This window comes from Triticum urartu, chromosome 3A (genome assembly GCF_056163025.1).
Source record: "Triticum urartu cultivar PI428250 chromosome 3A, HENAU_Tu73, whole genome shotgun sequence".
In the NCBI taxonomy this organism is placed as follows: domain Eukaryota; kingdom Viridiplantae; phylum Streptophyta; class Magnoliopsida; order Poales; family Poaceae; genus Triticum; species Triticum urartu.
In genome coordinates this window covers 588,311,381-588,326,098 of record NC_141875.1, presented here as the reverse complement: position 1 = coordinate 588,326,098, position 14,718 = coordinate 588,311,381, and the positions used below count along the sequence as shown (strand labels likewise).

Below are 14,718 nucleotides of genomic sequence, written 5' to 3'. Positions count from 1 at the left end.
CGTTCAAGCCTTTTCGAGATTGTTATCTCATTCAAGCCATTTATTTCAACCGGTGCAATCTCTCTTCAAATCTTTCAACGATGTTTCTTTTGAGTGGGTCCTAACCCATAGGTCTTTTTCCAGGATCTTACCCGACTCTTCTAATCTTCCCGGAGTTACTCTCAAATTATTTTCAAAGTTTGACATAAGAATGAGTTATCATCAGTCAAATGCCTTTCTCCAAGATTTTCCAAATTCTTTTCATCTTTGGCTCAACCTCTCCTCTTTTAATCATTCCGGAGTGTCTCAATGATTCATGGTGGTGTTTCTCATCGTCATTCTCGGATTTTGAAGACCGAAGAAGAGTTTTCCTCAAAATCTTATCTGTTCTCGTGAAGATTCATGGTTCTAGCTTGATGCCATCCTCTCATAATTGTTTTCGATTGTGAGAATTCTTTCACCCATCCGGAGTAATTCAGAGTATTTTCATTTTGTTTCTCCAGAGGCTATCATCTCAGAGTTATTCATTCCAGCTTTCAGCTCTCATTCTCTAAATCTTACCGGTGCATCATTCAAGTATTCTCTAATCAGTTCGTGATCTCTTCGTTCTCTTGCATCTTGATTCACTCAAGAATCTTCATTCATTTTCAATCCTTACGGTGGTTCGTTCAAGATTTCTCTTCCTTCGTTATCATATCAATTTATTCGTTGTTTCAATCCTACCGGTGGCTCGTCGAAGACCTTCTCAAGTTTGCGCCATATCATTCCTCAATCCTTTCCAATAAGAATGAGTAGTATGCCAAATCCTTTGTGTGCCATCAATTTACTTGATGAAGGATAAGCATAATGTAATTCTTATTCTTGTTTCATCGAGTATATTAGACTCCTTATTCCGGAGGCTCATCAAATTCTCGGTTTCAATTGTTCATCTTTCTTTTCCGGAGTTCCAAGTTTTTCTCAGTTATATCATCGCGAAGCTCCATTTAATCAATGCAAGGATTCATATTATTCTTTTCAAGCTTCTTTTTCTTGCGACCTTCTTTTATCGATCTGGAGTTCTTCGAGAGTTTCTTCATGGTGGTTCGTCAAGGATTCTTTTCATTCTTCAATTGTTCTTCAAGTTTTCTCTCGAAGTTATGATCCGCCAAGCTATACTCTCAAATAAACATGGTGCTCAACACATGTTTTGTTTTGAGGAGTTCAAGCCTTCTTCATCTTGCATTCCGAAGTTCAATTATTTCTATCTTATCTTTTGAGGTGGTGTTATGTCATTCGTGACAATTTGAGTTCATGTTTCATGATTCAACAGTTGTCAAGAATGAGATAGTTAAACCCATCAATTTCTTCGAGCATGAGCTCTTCTCAATCCATCAATCTCCTCGTTGGAGTTATCTTGGGTTATATTTCACCTAAAGCTTTCCCTAAGGATTGTTGCTATTTATGGTGCTCATAAATGACCCAAGTTCTTCATTTATCCTCCGAGTGAAATAAGTTTGTCGTCTTGTTTGATATCAATCCAATCTATCGTTCCTGTAGTGGCAGAATTTCACCTCATAATTTGGAGAAGTTGTCCATAAGCCCACTACAAGTTCATTCATTTCGTTGTTGGTTTTCAAACAACTCCGTTCTAACCTTCTTGGAAGAGTGTTGTCCAAGCTCATTTGTGGCAGAAGTTGGCTTTTTCATCTACATTCTTTTATTCCAATGAGCTATCTTCTATTCTTTCTTCTGGAGGCTTGGTGATGTTGATCTCTTCGTCCTATCATCTCGTTTTGCCAAGGTCATGCTCTTTCCTTTTGCTTATCCGTTCAACCGGAGTGTCGTGTTTTCATTCGAGCTCTCTCATCTTATCAAGTTTTGCCTCCCTTCTCAACCGGAGTGCCATCTGAAATCTTTCTTACCCCTTGTACCATTCTTTTAATAGTTCCGGAGGCAGTGTGCCGTGGATTTCATCAAGTATCATCCAATCTTCCCAAGTTCATATTCAATTCCTTTCATTTTCAGTCAGAGTGTTGTCCAAATTATATCATTCTTATTCCTTCTCTATCTTGTTTTAACCGAAGTGTTGTGGATATCATTCCTCTTCTAACCGGAGTCTCATCCAAGTGCTTTCATTTTTGCCAAGTTCATATGCTAAGCCTTCCTTTTCCAACCGGAGTTTGTCGTTTTTGGTCTTTATCGTTCCTTGTACATCTCGTCTCAACCGGAGTGCTTGCATGTACTTTTGTCCATTGCAACCCTTTTCTTATGTATTTCTACCTACAAGGTTCTAGTAATGTTCCTTGTTCCTCTTTTCTAACGGACTGTTTTCAACTTTGTTCGCCTTCGTTACATTCTTTCTTTCAATTTGTTTCAACCTCGCAAGGTTCTTTGGTTTCACTCATTTGTCAAAGAAGCAACTTAGTTTTACCTCTTCCCCTTCCTCTTCCGTTTCCCCCAATGCCATCCTAGATCTCGGGACGAGATCCTCTCGTAGTGGTGGAGTGTTGTGACGCCCCGAGACCGATGCACCAGGTGTCTCCCAGTTATTCGTTGTGTTGCCGTTTCTTTCGCTTGCATCTTGTCATGACATCATGTGCATTGCATCATCATGTTTTCAAAACTTGCATCCGCCCGGCCTCCCCGTTCCTTCCGTTGTCCGTTCTGAGTCCAGACACACTTGCACGCGCCCGCGGCATGTCCGAAATAGTATTTTATAAGTGGCCGGAAAATGTTCTCGAAATGGGTTGAAAGTTGGCGTGCGGTCTTATTATAGTGTAGATAGACCACCTGTCAAATTTCATCTCATTCGGAGATCGTTTGATGCCCCGACGGATAACTATAGCGGCATTATAGTCGGTCTTTTCGTCGGACGTTTTCAGTCTCCAGAAACCGTGTCGGGCTGCATCTCTCCCCTCTTCTCTTAGACCAACCCTCTCTCCACAGTCCACCTAGGCCCATGCCTACCCCTCTTCGCGTCCGGAGCCGTCCGATGCGTTCGCACGGTCCGAAAACCCCTCTTTGCTCAGGGCACAAACCCCCTCGCGTGCGTGTCCGAAACTTCCCCGAACCCGACCCGGGCATTTGTCACCGTTGGGTCTGGGTCATTCCCAAACATCTATAAAACATCTCCGTTTTTCTTTTTGATCTCCTTAGCTATTTTATTCGCGATCGTCCGATTGCGATCGGAGGGACGAGTTAGCCGTAACCTAAATTCATCTGATATAAATATCAGTCTAACCCTAGATCCTAGGGCTTGTCCCTTCCATCAAATCACCTCACCCGCCGCCACCACTCTCTTCCTCGAGATCCTCCTAGATCCATCGAACCAACCACCTCCTCCCCTCGATCCCCTCCTGATCCGTTCCACCAACCAGCGCCCGAGCCCGAGCTCCTTCGATCGGTGCCACCCGAAGATCCTCATCGCCCCAATCCAGTGCCTCCTCTGTTTTTCCTCGATCCAATCCCCTCGTAGCCAGCCTCCTTTTCCCTCCTCTGCTCGATCCCGAGTGAATCGTGAGCACCAGCGCCTCCCCGCCGCCTGCGCGTCCACGCCGCCGGCGACAACAGCAACAGCAGGTCATGCCGCCGGCCTTGTCCCGCTCCTTTTCTTCCCTGCCTTTTCTTCGTTTTCTCCCCGTGCTCCTCTCTCTCTCTCTCAACCTCTCTAATCTCTCTCGCCTCTCCCTTCTCTAGCAGGGACTCGACGCCATGGATGCTCACGTCCACGATCTTGCAGCGCCGCCGCCTGGAGCTTCTTCGCCGGAGGCCTTCGCCTCGTCCGCGTCGCCGGCGTCCATCCCCGCCGAACCTCGTGCCTGAGGAGCCCCATGCTGAGCTCCTCCTCCATGCCTTTGCCTCAGCCTCGTCCATGAGACAAACAAACACATCAGTTCCGCCGTTGACCGAGCCACTCACCGCGCGAGGCCTCCTCTGCTTCTACGAGCCCAGCCGCCGAGCTCAAGATGCCTCGCCCGACCATCCTCGTCGTCGGACCCACGCCATGGCGCCGTTCCACTGCTTCCAGCAGGAGCATGAGATCCGCCCCGACCCTGCCGTCGCCTTCCTCCGCCGCCCTGGCCCATTCCCGGCCAGTTCCCGCCGGCGGCGCCCCGCACCTGGACCAGCTCATCTCTGCCGCCGTTGCAGCTCTAAACCTCGCGCCCCTGCTTCATCTCCTCGCCGTCGGCTGCATCAAGCAGCAGCAGCGAGCGCGGCTGCCGACTGAGCCTTGCCCGCGTTGACCCTCCTCTACGTTCCGCGCCGCCGCTCCTGCTTCATTCTGGCGAGGCTCCACCGGGATCCGTTCGCCTCCACGCCGTCTGCGTCGCCCAAGTCCACCAGCGCCGACGAACTCCACCTCCCCGCGGCCCTTGCCTTGTGCTCCTCCTGTGCGTATGGAGACGACGAGCGCGTTGACCAGCCCGTTTGCTGCTTCCCGATCGAGCGCCTGGGCCGACCTCGCTTCGTGCCTCATCGCGCCCCGCCCGCGGCCCAGCTTCTCCACCGAGTCGGGCCAAGGCCCATGGTGAGGGCACCCCGCGCCCCTCCTTTTTTCTTTTTCTTTCTTTCCCTCCTGTTGGGCCATCCTGCTGTGTTACAGCCCATAGACATTTTTTCGTTCTGTGAATTTATCATTTTTCCAGTGCATGCATATTTACAACAAATGCCATCATATTAAAATGCTCATAACTAAATGTCCATGCATCCAAATAAAACATGTTATATATGTAAAATGACTAGAATTTCATCTAATTTCATAATATGCCACTTTCATCCATGTTTGAAATGTTAAAAATGTTGTTTGCTTTAATTTGCTTAAATGCCATGCTAAAATGATTTAATTCATAACTAATTAACCGTAGCTCGGTTTTAAATAATCTTTATATGTAAATGGGGTAGGAAAATGCCTAGTTTAACATGGTGACTTTACTTTGCATGTTTAACAACTCTAAACTATGGTTTCAGGCAGAACAGTACCAAACCTTAAGATATGCACATGAGGAGTTTCCGGACTTGTTGGTTGTTGTTCCGGCCTCATTTAAACTTGCCTAGATAGGTAGTTTTCATTTGCTCCACCCCTTGCCATGTTTAAGAACATTTAATATTGATGGGTACCTAAACGAGAGAGAACTAAATAAGTCACATGGTGTTTCATCAATATGCAACAAAGTTGCATATTGAGCTCCACTTAACTTGTAGTTTTGTTTGTGCACTTTGCCATGCCATGCCTCATTAAACCGGACATGCATCATACTTGTTTGTGCATCATGCCATGTTTATGTGATGGTTGTTTACCATGTTGTTTGCTTCTTTCCGGTGTTGCTTCTTCGGGTTAGTTCCGATAACGTCGCGTTTGTGAGGATCCGTTCGACTACGTTTGTTTGTCTTCTTCATGGACTCGTTCTTCTTCCTTGCGAGATCTCAGGCAAGATGACCATACCCTGAAAATCACTTCTATCTTTGCTTGCTAGTTGCTCGCTCTATTGCTATGCCGCGATACCTACCACTTGCTATATCATGCCTCCCATATTGCCATGTCAAACCTCTAACCCACCTTGTCCTAGCAAACCGTTGTTTGGCTATGTTACCGCTTTGCTCAGCCCCTCTTATAGCGTTGTTAGTTGCAGGTGAAGATGGAGTTTGTTCCATGTTGGAACATGGATATGTTGGGATATCACAATATCTCTTATTTAATTAATGCATCTATATACTTGGTAAAGGGTGGAAGGCTCGGCCTTATGCCTGGTGTTTTGTTCCACTCTTGCCGTCCTAGTTTTCGTCATACCGGTGTTATGTTCCTTGATTTTGCGTTCCTTACACGGTTGGGTGTTATGGGGACCCCTTGATAGTTCGCTTTGAATAAAACTTCTCCAGCAAGGCCCAACCTTGGTTTTACCATTTGCCTCACCACCACCTACCCTTCCCTTGGGAGTCGCTCTCTCGAGGGTCATCTTTATTTAACCCCCCGGTCCAGTGCTTCTCTAAGTGTTGGTCCGAAACGGAGCCACTTGCAGCGCCACCTCGGGGAAACTTGAGGGTTGGTTTTAGTTGTACGTAGTGTTCATCCGGTGTTGCCCTGAGAACGAGATATGTGCAGCTCCTATCAGGACGTCGGCGCATCGGGCGGTCTTGCTGGTCTTGTTTTACCTTTGTCGAAATGTCTTGTAACCGGGATTCCGAGACTGATCGGGTCTTCTCGGGAGAAGGAATATCCTTCGTTGACCGTGAGAGCTTGTGATGGGCTAAGTTGGGACACCCCTACAGGGTTTGAACTGTCGATAGCCGTGCCTGCGGTTATGGGCAGATGGGAATTTGTTAATATCCAGTTGTAGAGAACTTGACACTTAACTTAATTAAAATGCATCAACCGCGTGTGTAGCCGTGATGGTCTCTTCTCGGCGGAGTCCGGGAAGTGAACACGGTTCTTGTGTTATGCTTGAACGTACGTAGTTTCAGGATCACTTCTTGATCACTTCTAGTTCACGACCGTGCTTTGCTTCTCTTCTCGCTCTCATTTGCGTAAGTTAGCCACCATATATGCTAGTGCTTGCTGCAGCTCCACCTCACTACCCTTTCCTACCCATAAGCTTAAATAGTCTTGATCTCGCGGGTGTGAGATTGCTGAGTCCTCGTGGCTCACAAATTACTTCCAAAACCAGTTGCAGGTGCCATTGATGCCAGTGCAGGTGACGCAACCCAGCTCAAGTGGGAGCTCGGTGAAGATCGTGTTCGTTGTGTTGTTTCGTTTCCTTTCGATCAGTAGTGGAGCCCGGTTGGGGCGATCGGGGACCTAGTAATAGGGGTGGTCTTTCTTTATTTTGGTTCCGTAGTCGGACCTTGAATGCATTCTGGATGATGTAATGCTATGTTTATGTATTGTGTGAAGTGGCGATTGTAAGCCAACTCTTTATCCCTTTCATATTCAGTACATGGGATGTGTAAAGATTATCCCTCTTGCGACATGCCTACTATGCGGTTATGCCTCTAAGTCGTGCTCCAACACGTGGGAGATATAGCCGCATCATGGGTGTTACAACATCGTCATGTGATTGACACCCAAACAGTAATAAGGTGTGATCATGTTTTGTTTGTGTGAGAGGTTTAGTCAACAGGTCTCCCACATTCAAATCTGTATGTATTTTGCAAATTTCTATGTCTACAATGCCCTGCATGGAGCTACTCCAGCTAATTGCTCCCACTTTAAATACGTATCCAGATTGAGACTTAGTGTCATTTGGATCGGTGTCAAAGCTTGCATCAACGTAACCCTTTACGATGGACTCTTTATCACCTCCATAACGAGAAACATTTCCTTAGTCCTCTTTAAGGTACCTAAGGAAAATTTTGACCGTTCTCCAGTGATCTACTCCTAGATCACTATTGTACCCCCTCGCGAAACTCATGGCAAGGCACACAACAGTTTTGGTACACATCAAGGCATACTTTATAGAACCTATGACTGAGGCATAAGGAATGATTTTCATTCTCTATCTTCTGTCGTGGTCGGGTTTTGAGTCTTACTCAACTTCACACCTTGCAACATTGGCAAGAATCCCTTTCTTTGATTGATCCATTTTGAACTTCTTCAAAATCTTGTCAAGGTATGTGCTTTGTGAAAGTCCTATTAAGCGTCTCGATCTATCCCTATAGATCTTGATGCCCAATATATAAGTACCTTCACCGAGGTCTTTCATTGAAAAATTCTTATTCAAGTATCCTTTTATGCTATCCAGAAATTCTATATCATTTCCAATCGGTAATATGTCATCCACATATAATATCAGAAATGCTACAGAGCTCCCACTCACTTTCTTGTAAATACAGGCTTCATCATAAGTCTGTATAAAACCATATGCTTTGATCGCCTCACCAAAGCATATATTCCAACTCCGAGATGCTTGCACTAGTCCATAGATGGATCGCTAGAGCTTGCACACTTTCTTAGCACCTTTAGGATCGACAAAACCTTCTGGTTGCATCATATACAACTCTTCTTTAAGAAATCCATTAAGGAATGCAGTTTTGACGTCCATTTGCCAAATTTCATAATTATAAAATGCGGCAATTGCTAACATGATTCGGACTGACTTAAGCATCGCTACGGGTGAGAAGGTCTCATCGTAGTCAACCCCTTGAACTTGATGAAAACCTTTCACGACAAGTCGAGCTTTGTAGATGGTGACATTACTATCAGCGTCTGTCTTCTTCTTGAAGATCCATTTATTCTCAATGGTTTGACGGTCATCGGGCAGGTCCACCAAAGTCCACACTTTGTTCTCATACATGGACCCTATCTCAGATTTCATGGCCTCAAGCCATTTATTGGAATCTGGGCTCATTAACGCTTCTTCATAGTTCGTAGGTTCATCATGGTCTAGTAACATGACTTCCAGGATAGGATTACCGTACCACTCTGGTGCGTAATGTGTTTTGTTCGACCTACAAGGTCCAGTGGTAACATGATCTGAAGTTCCATGATCATCATTTGCTCCCTCTCTAGTTGGTGTAGGTATCACGGGAATGGTTTTCTTTGATGTGCTACTTTCCAATTCGAGAGAAGGTACAATTACCTCATCAAGTTCTACTTTCCTCCCACTCACTTCTTTCGAGAGAAACTCCTTCTCTAGAAAGGTTCATTTCTTGGCAACAAAGATCTTGCCTTCGGATTTGTGGTAGAAGGTGTACCGAATTGTTTCCTTAGGGTATCCTATGAAGACGCACTTCTCCGATTTGAGTTCGAGCTTATCAGGCTGAAACCTTTTGACCTAAGTATCGCAACCCAAACTTTTAAGACGGTATCTTAGGTTTCCTGCCAAACCACAGTTCATACGGTGTCGTCTCAACGGATTTAGACGGTGCCCTACTTAACGTGAATGCGGCTGTCTCTAATGCATAACCCCAAAGTGATAGTGGTAAAACGGTAAGAGACATCATAGGACGCACCATATCTAGGAAATTACGGTTACAATGTTCGGACACACCATTACGCTGTGGTGTTCCAGGTGGCATGAGTTGTGAAACTATTCCACATTGTTTTAAATGAAGGCCAAACTCGTAACTAAAATATTCACCTCCGTGATCAGATCGTAGAAACTTTATTTTCTTGATATGATGATTCTCCACTTCACTCTGAAATTCTTTGAACTTTTCAAATGTTTTAGACTCGTGTTTCATTCAGTAGATATACCCATATCTGCTCAAATCATCTGTGAAGGTCAGAAAATAACGATACCCGCTGCGTACCTCAACACTCATCAGGACCACCTACATCGGCATGTATTATTTCCAATAAGTCATTAGGTCACTCTATTGTTCTGTAGCAGAGTTTTAGTCATCTTGACCATGAGGCACGGTTCGCAAGTATCAAATGATTCATAATCAAGTGATTCCAAAAGTCCATCTGCATGGAGTTTCTTCATGCACTTTACACCAATATGACCTAAACTGCAGTGCCACAAATATGTTAAACTATCATTATCAACTTTGCTTCTTTTGGTATCAATATTATGAATATGTGTATCACTACGATCAAGATTCAACAAACCATTTACATTGGGTGTATGACCATAGAATGTTTTGTTCATGTAAACATAACAACAATTATTCTCTAACTTAAATGAATAACTGTATTGCAATAAACATGATCAAATCATATTCATGCTCAACACAAACGCCAAATAACATTTATTTAGGTTCAACACTAATCCCAAAGGTAGAGGGAGTGTGTGATGGTGATCGTATCAACCTTGGAATTTATTTCCAACACACATTGTCACCTCGCCCTTAACTAGTCTCTGTTTATTCTACAACTCCTGTTTCGAGTTACTTATCTTAGCAACTGAACCGGTATAAAATACCCATGGGTTCTTATGACAACTAGTAAGGTACAAATTAATAACATGTATATCAAAATATATTTTTGTTCACTTTGACATCCTTCTTATCCGCCAAGTGTTTGGGGCAGTTCCACTTTGAGTGACCATTCCTTTGCAGTATAAGCACTCAGTTTCAGGCTTGGGTCCAGTTTGGGTTTCTTCATAGGAGCGACAACTTGCTTGCCATTCCTTTTGAAGTTCCCTTTCTTTCCCTCACCCTTTTTTCTTGAAACTAGTGGTCTTGTTAACCATCAATACTTGATGCTCTTTCTTGATTTCTACCTTTGCCGATTTCAGTATCGTGAAGAGCTCGGGAATTGTTTTCGTCATCCCTTGCATATTATAGTTCATCACGAAGTTCAAGTAGCTTGGTGATAGCGATTAGAGAACTCTGTCAATCACTATCTTATCTGGAAGATTAAATCCCACTTGATTCAAGCGATTGTAGTATCCACACATTCTGAGTACATGCTCACTGCCTGAGCTATTCTCCACCATCTTGTAGGCGAAGTACTTGTTAGAGGTCTCATCCTCTCAACTCGGGCATAAGTCTGAAATACCAATTTCAGCTCTTGGAACATCTCGTATGTTCCATGGCATTCATAACATCTTTGAAGCCCCAATTCTAAGCTGTAAAGCATGGCACACTAAACTATCAAGTAGTCATCATATCGAGCTGGCCAAACATTCATAACATCTGCATCAGCTCCTGTAATAGGTTTTTCACCTAGCGGTGCATCAAGGACATAATTCTTCTGTGCAACAATGAGGATAATCCTCAGATCACGGACCTAGTTTGCATCATTGCTACTATCATCTTTCAACTTAGTTTTCTCTAGGAACATATCAAAAAATTATAGGAGCTATATTGCGAGCTATTGATCTACAACATAGATATGCAAAACTATCAAGACTAACTTCATGATAAATTAAGTTCAATTAATCAAATTACTAAATAACTCCCACTTAAATAGACATCCCTCAAGTCATCTAAGTGATACGTGATCCAAATCAACTAACCCATGTCCGATCATCACGTGAGATGGGGTAGTCATCAATGGTGAACATCTCTATGTTGATCATATCTACTATATGACTCATGCTCGACCTTTTGGTCTCCAGTGTTCCGAGGCCATGTCTGTACATGCTAGGCTCGTCAAGTTTAACCCAAGTATTCTGCATGTGTAAAACTGTCTTACACCCGTTGTATGTGAACACAGAGTCTATCACACCCGATCGTCATGTGGTGTCTCAAGACGACGAACTGTAGCAACGGTGCATACTCAGGGAGAACACTTTTACCTTCAAATTTAGTGAAGGGATCATCTTATAATGCTACCATCATTCTAAGCAAAATAAGATGCATATAAGATAAACATCACATGCAAACAAAATATGTGACATGATATGGCCATCATCATCTTGTGCTTTTGATCTCCATCTCCAAAGCATCGTCATGATATTCATTGTCATCGGTGTTGGTGTCAAAACAGGCAGATCTCGGGTAGGGGGTCCCGAACTGTACGTCTAAGGTCGATAGTAACAGGAGACAGGGGACATGATGTTTACCCAGGTTCGGGCCCTCCCTATGGAGTTAATACCCTACTTCCATCTTGATTGATCTTGATGAATATGAGTATTACAAGAGTTGATCTATCACAAGATCGAGATGGCTAAACCCTAAAAGCCTAGCCTGTATGACTATGGTAATGATTGCCCCCCTCCGGACTAAGTCCTCTGGTTTACATAGACACGGGAGCATATAGGGTTACACAACGTCGGTTACAAAGAAAGGAATCTACTTATTTGATCGCCAAGCTTGCCTTCCACGCCAAGGAGAGTCCCATCGGACACGGGGGCAGTCTTCGGTCTTCGTATCTTCACAGCCCATCAGTCCGGCCCATGATTAATAGGCCGTACGCCCAAGGACCCCTTAGTCCAGGACTCCCTCAGTAGCCCCCGAACCAGTCTTCAATGATGAGGTGTTCGGCGCATAGAGTATCTTCGGCATTGCAAGGCGGGTTCCTCCACCAATGACTTCCACGTAGTGTGTTCGGACTTCCATTTAATGTTGTACCCCTCGGCTTCTGTGTATTAACAACTTCAGTTTCCATGCGTCGAGCGAATGCGAGAGGTCAGGGTATTTTTGCACATAACACCCCAGCCACGTGAGGGACAGTGTCTATTTAACGAGATTGGATCCCAGATCCATTTTACATCTCACGGAGAAAATCCTCAAAGGTTGCTAGGAAAGAACACCCCAACATGTCTAACGTTCCCAGCTCCTCCTCCCGTCCCTGCGGCCTAGAAAGAGGCAAATGGGAGAAGTGCTCCGTATCCCACCGTCAGCTGGGGAAGCTGCAAACGCAGGGGTTTCTCCCCCTGCAGATCTAGTCCCTATTCGAGCAGGGCTGGCCTCCTTCAACGGCAAAACCCAGGCGGAGGATTTCCCCAATCCATCCGTGGGGGAATGAGTGTGTTTCGTCCCCTGTCTGCTAAGGGGCGTGGGATTTCCAATTCATCTATTCCTCTGAGGGCTTCTGGAATATTATGGCCTCCATCTACACAACTTTACTCCAGCCTCCATCATGCACATTGAGGGTTACGTCGCTTTATGCGAACTGTTCCTGGGTTGTGAGGCCGATTTTGAACTATGGAGAAGGTTATTCTGCCTTGTCCCGCATAACCATGAGGGATCAATATTTGAAGTGGGCGGAGCTGAAATATGGTGCATTGCCGAGACCAGATACCTATCCGGCACACCAAAGAAGGCTTCTGAAGAGTGGACTTCTGAGTGGTTCTACATTAAGGACGTCACACTTCCAGACCCAGTCCGGAGGGGTCTTCCTGAGTTCACAAGTGCTCCTTTAAAGAAACGCCACAGTTGGCGCCCTCGGAGCCTCGAGAAAGAAGATAGTGCGGAGGTTCGCCAACTCCTGAGCAAGATAAGGACGCTCCCCCAGTTTGGATACACGATGGTCGAAGTAATGGCGGCCTCCATAGTGCAGGGGGTCCAACCACTCCAATACAGAGGACTCCCCATGTGGCACTATAATGGGGAAGATGACGCCTCCTGCTGTGGCAGGAAAGGTCCAGACACCCCTGCCGCCCTGGCCAAAATATCGGCCGAACTGTTCAAAGGGGAGGAAGAGGAGTTCTTTCACATCAAGCACAAGGAAGGATACTCGATGTATAGTCCTCCTAGCTGGGTAAGCCCCCAACTCCTCTGCTCTAGTCATTCTACTCCCTGAGCTATGGTCAGCGAACATTAACCCATCCATTTATAACAACACTGGCAAAAGACTTCCGAGGGGCTTTACAGCCCCGCCCCGCAGCCCGAGGGCCACAATCGGGACCTCGACCCTGGATTCGAAGAGGATCCGGATATATTCGTGGTGCTCGAGAACGGGGTGTTTTACCAAACGAGCTATGACAGCACAGAAGTAGCCATCATTGCTGATTATCCCGGTCTTCTCCCTGCTTCACACGTAAGTAATCAGGAGACACCTTGTCCAAGAGAGTTTTCTCATTCTTCCTCACCCATCGCACCGTACTATGCTCAGAAGGAGGCGTTCGGTGTGACATGCTGCCCCGGTGGTATCTCCAAGGAGGGTGGTCCCCACGCCAGGCAAGCCTTCGAAGAGGAAGGCAAACACAGATACGGCTGAACCTTCATCAAATAGGTATTGATTCACAAATACGCACCTTGGCAGTCACATCCAACTGTGACCTTTTTGTTTGTCTTGTATCAGGAAAAGAGTGTGCCGGACTGTGTCCGAGGGTCCGGCCGGTCATACTTCCCACAGCCAGGATCTAGATCCTGCCGTAAAGACGGGGGCTGATACGGGAGTAACGCCAGATTGTCCACCAACCGAAGATTCAGATGATGTATCTATCAGCAACTCGAAAGTGGAGAGCGCCATGAATCATCGGCACTGAAGGGCCGTTTCATAAGACCTTGGCTTTTCAGAAGAGGCGTTTAACGCCTCCAGCTCGGCTGATGCATACATCCGGGCTGCTCGAGATGGGCTTAACAGAGCCACAAAGCAGCATTTAAAAGATGTGCGGGTAAGTTTACTTTGTCCGAATATGATAACCATATGCCAGTAGCCCCCGAGACTTGAAGCAGTTGGTACAACTGATTTAAGTATAGTTGTATAAGTAGGTTCTTACGGAGAAGAACGACCTGCTAGCCCAAGAGCTAGAAAAGTGTCAGACGTAGCTAACTGCTGCCAGTGTAGAACTGGAGAAATCCAAGAGGGCGTCTCCTGGTAATGTTCCCCTCCATCGAGAAAACATAATGGTATACCAATAATGCAAACACGGCTGCTCGCCTCTTATTAGGATCACTAGATCAACTGCAAGAACAACTGAAAGCTGCTCAAGGCGGAGAACGAGAAGCCAAAAAACTGCTAGCCACTGGCGAGCGTGTGCTGACAAAAGTTGTGATGCAGAAAAATAAGCTCCATGATGCGAATACCTGATTGGGCGAGGAACTGAAAGATGTACGGGCCCAGCTGGCTGATTCCGTGAAGGAAAATGTCGGCGTTCTAGGAACGGGGGTCCCTAGACTTGCCTGCCTACGGCCCATGGCGTGGCTTTGCTGGCAGGCCTGTAAAGCCCATCTTCATCAACAAGGAATCAAGACCGTCGCGAGGGGTGATAACCCACAAGTATAGGGGATCGCAACAGTTTTTGATAAGTAAGAGTGTCGAACCCAACGCGGAGCTAAAGGCAGAACAAATATTCCCTCAAGTTCTATCAACCACCGATACAACTCTACGCACGCTTGATGTTCGCTTTACCTAGAACAAGTATGAAACTAGAAGTACTTTGTAGGTGTTGTTGGATAAGTTTGCAAGATAATAAAGAGCATGTGAAT

At 45.5% G+C, this 14,718-nt stretch overlaps 1 long non-coding RNA gene across 1 annotated transcript; it reads left to right on the top strand.

Moving 5' to 3' along the window:
* The first annotated feature begins 3,217 nt into the window (after window positions 1-3,217).
* On the top strand, window positions 3,218-6,891 carry LOC147980668 (uncharacterized). Its single transcript, XR_015598585.1, has 3 exons — window positions 3,218-4,486; window positions 5,298-5,386; window positions 6,621-6,891. It is a non-coding gene; the product is annotated as an uncharacterized LOC147980668 (long non-coding RNA).
* Window positions 6,892-14,718: the final 7,827 nt, after the last annotated feature.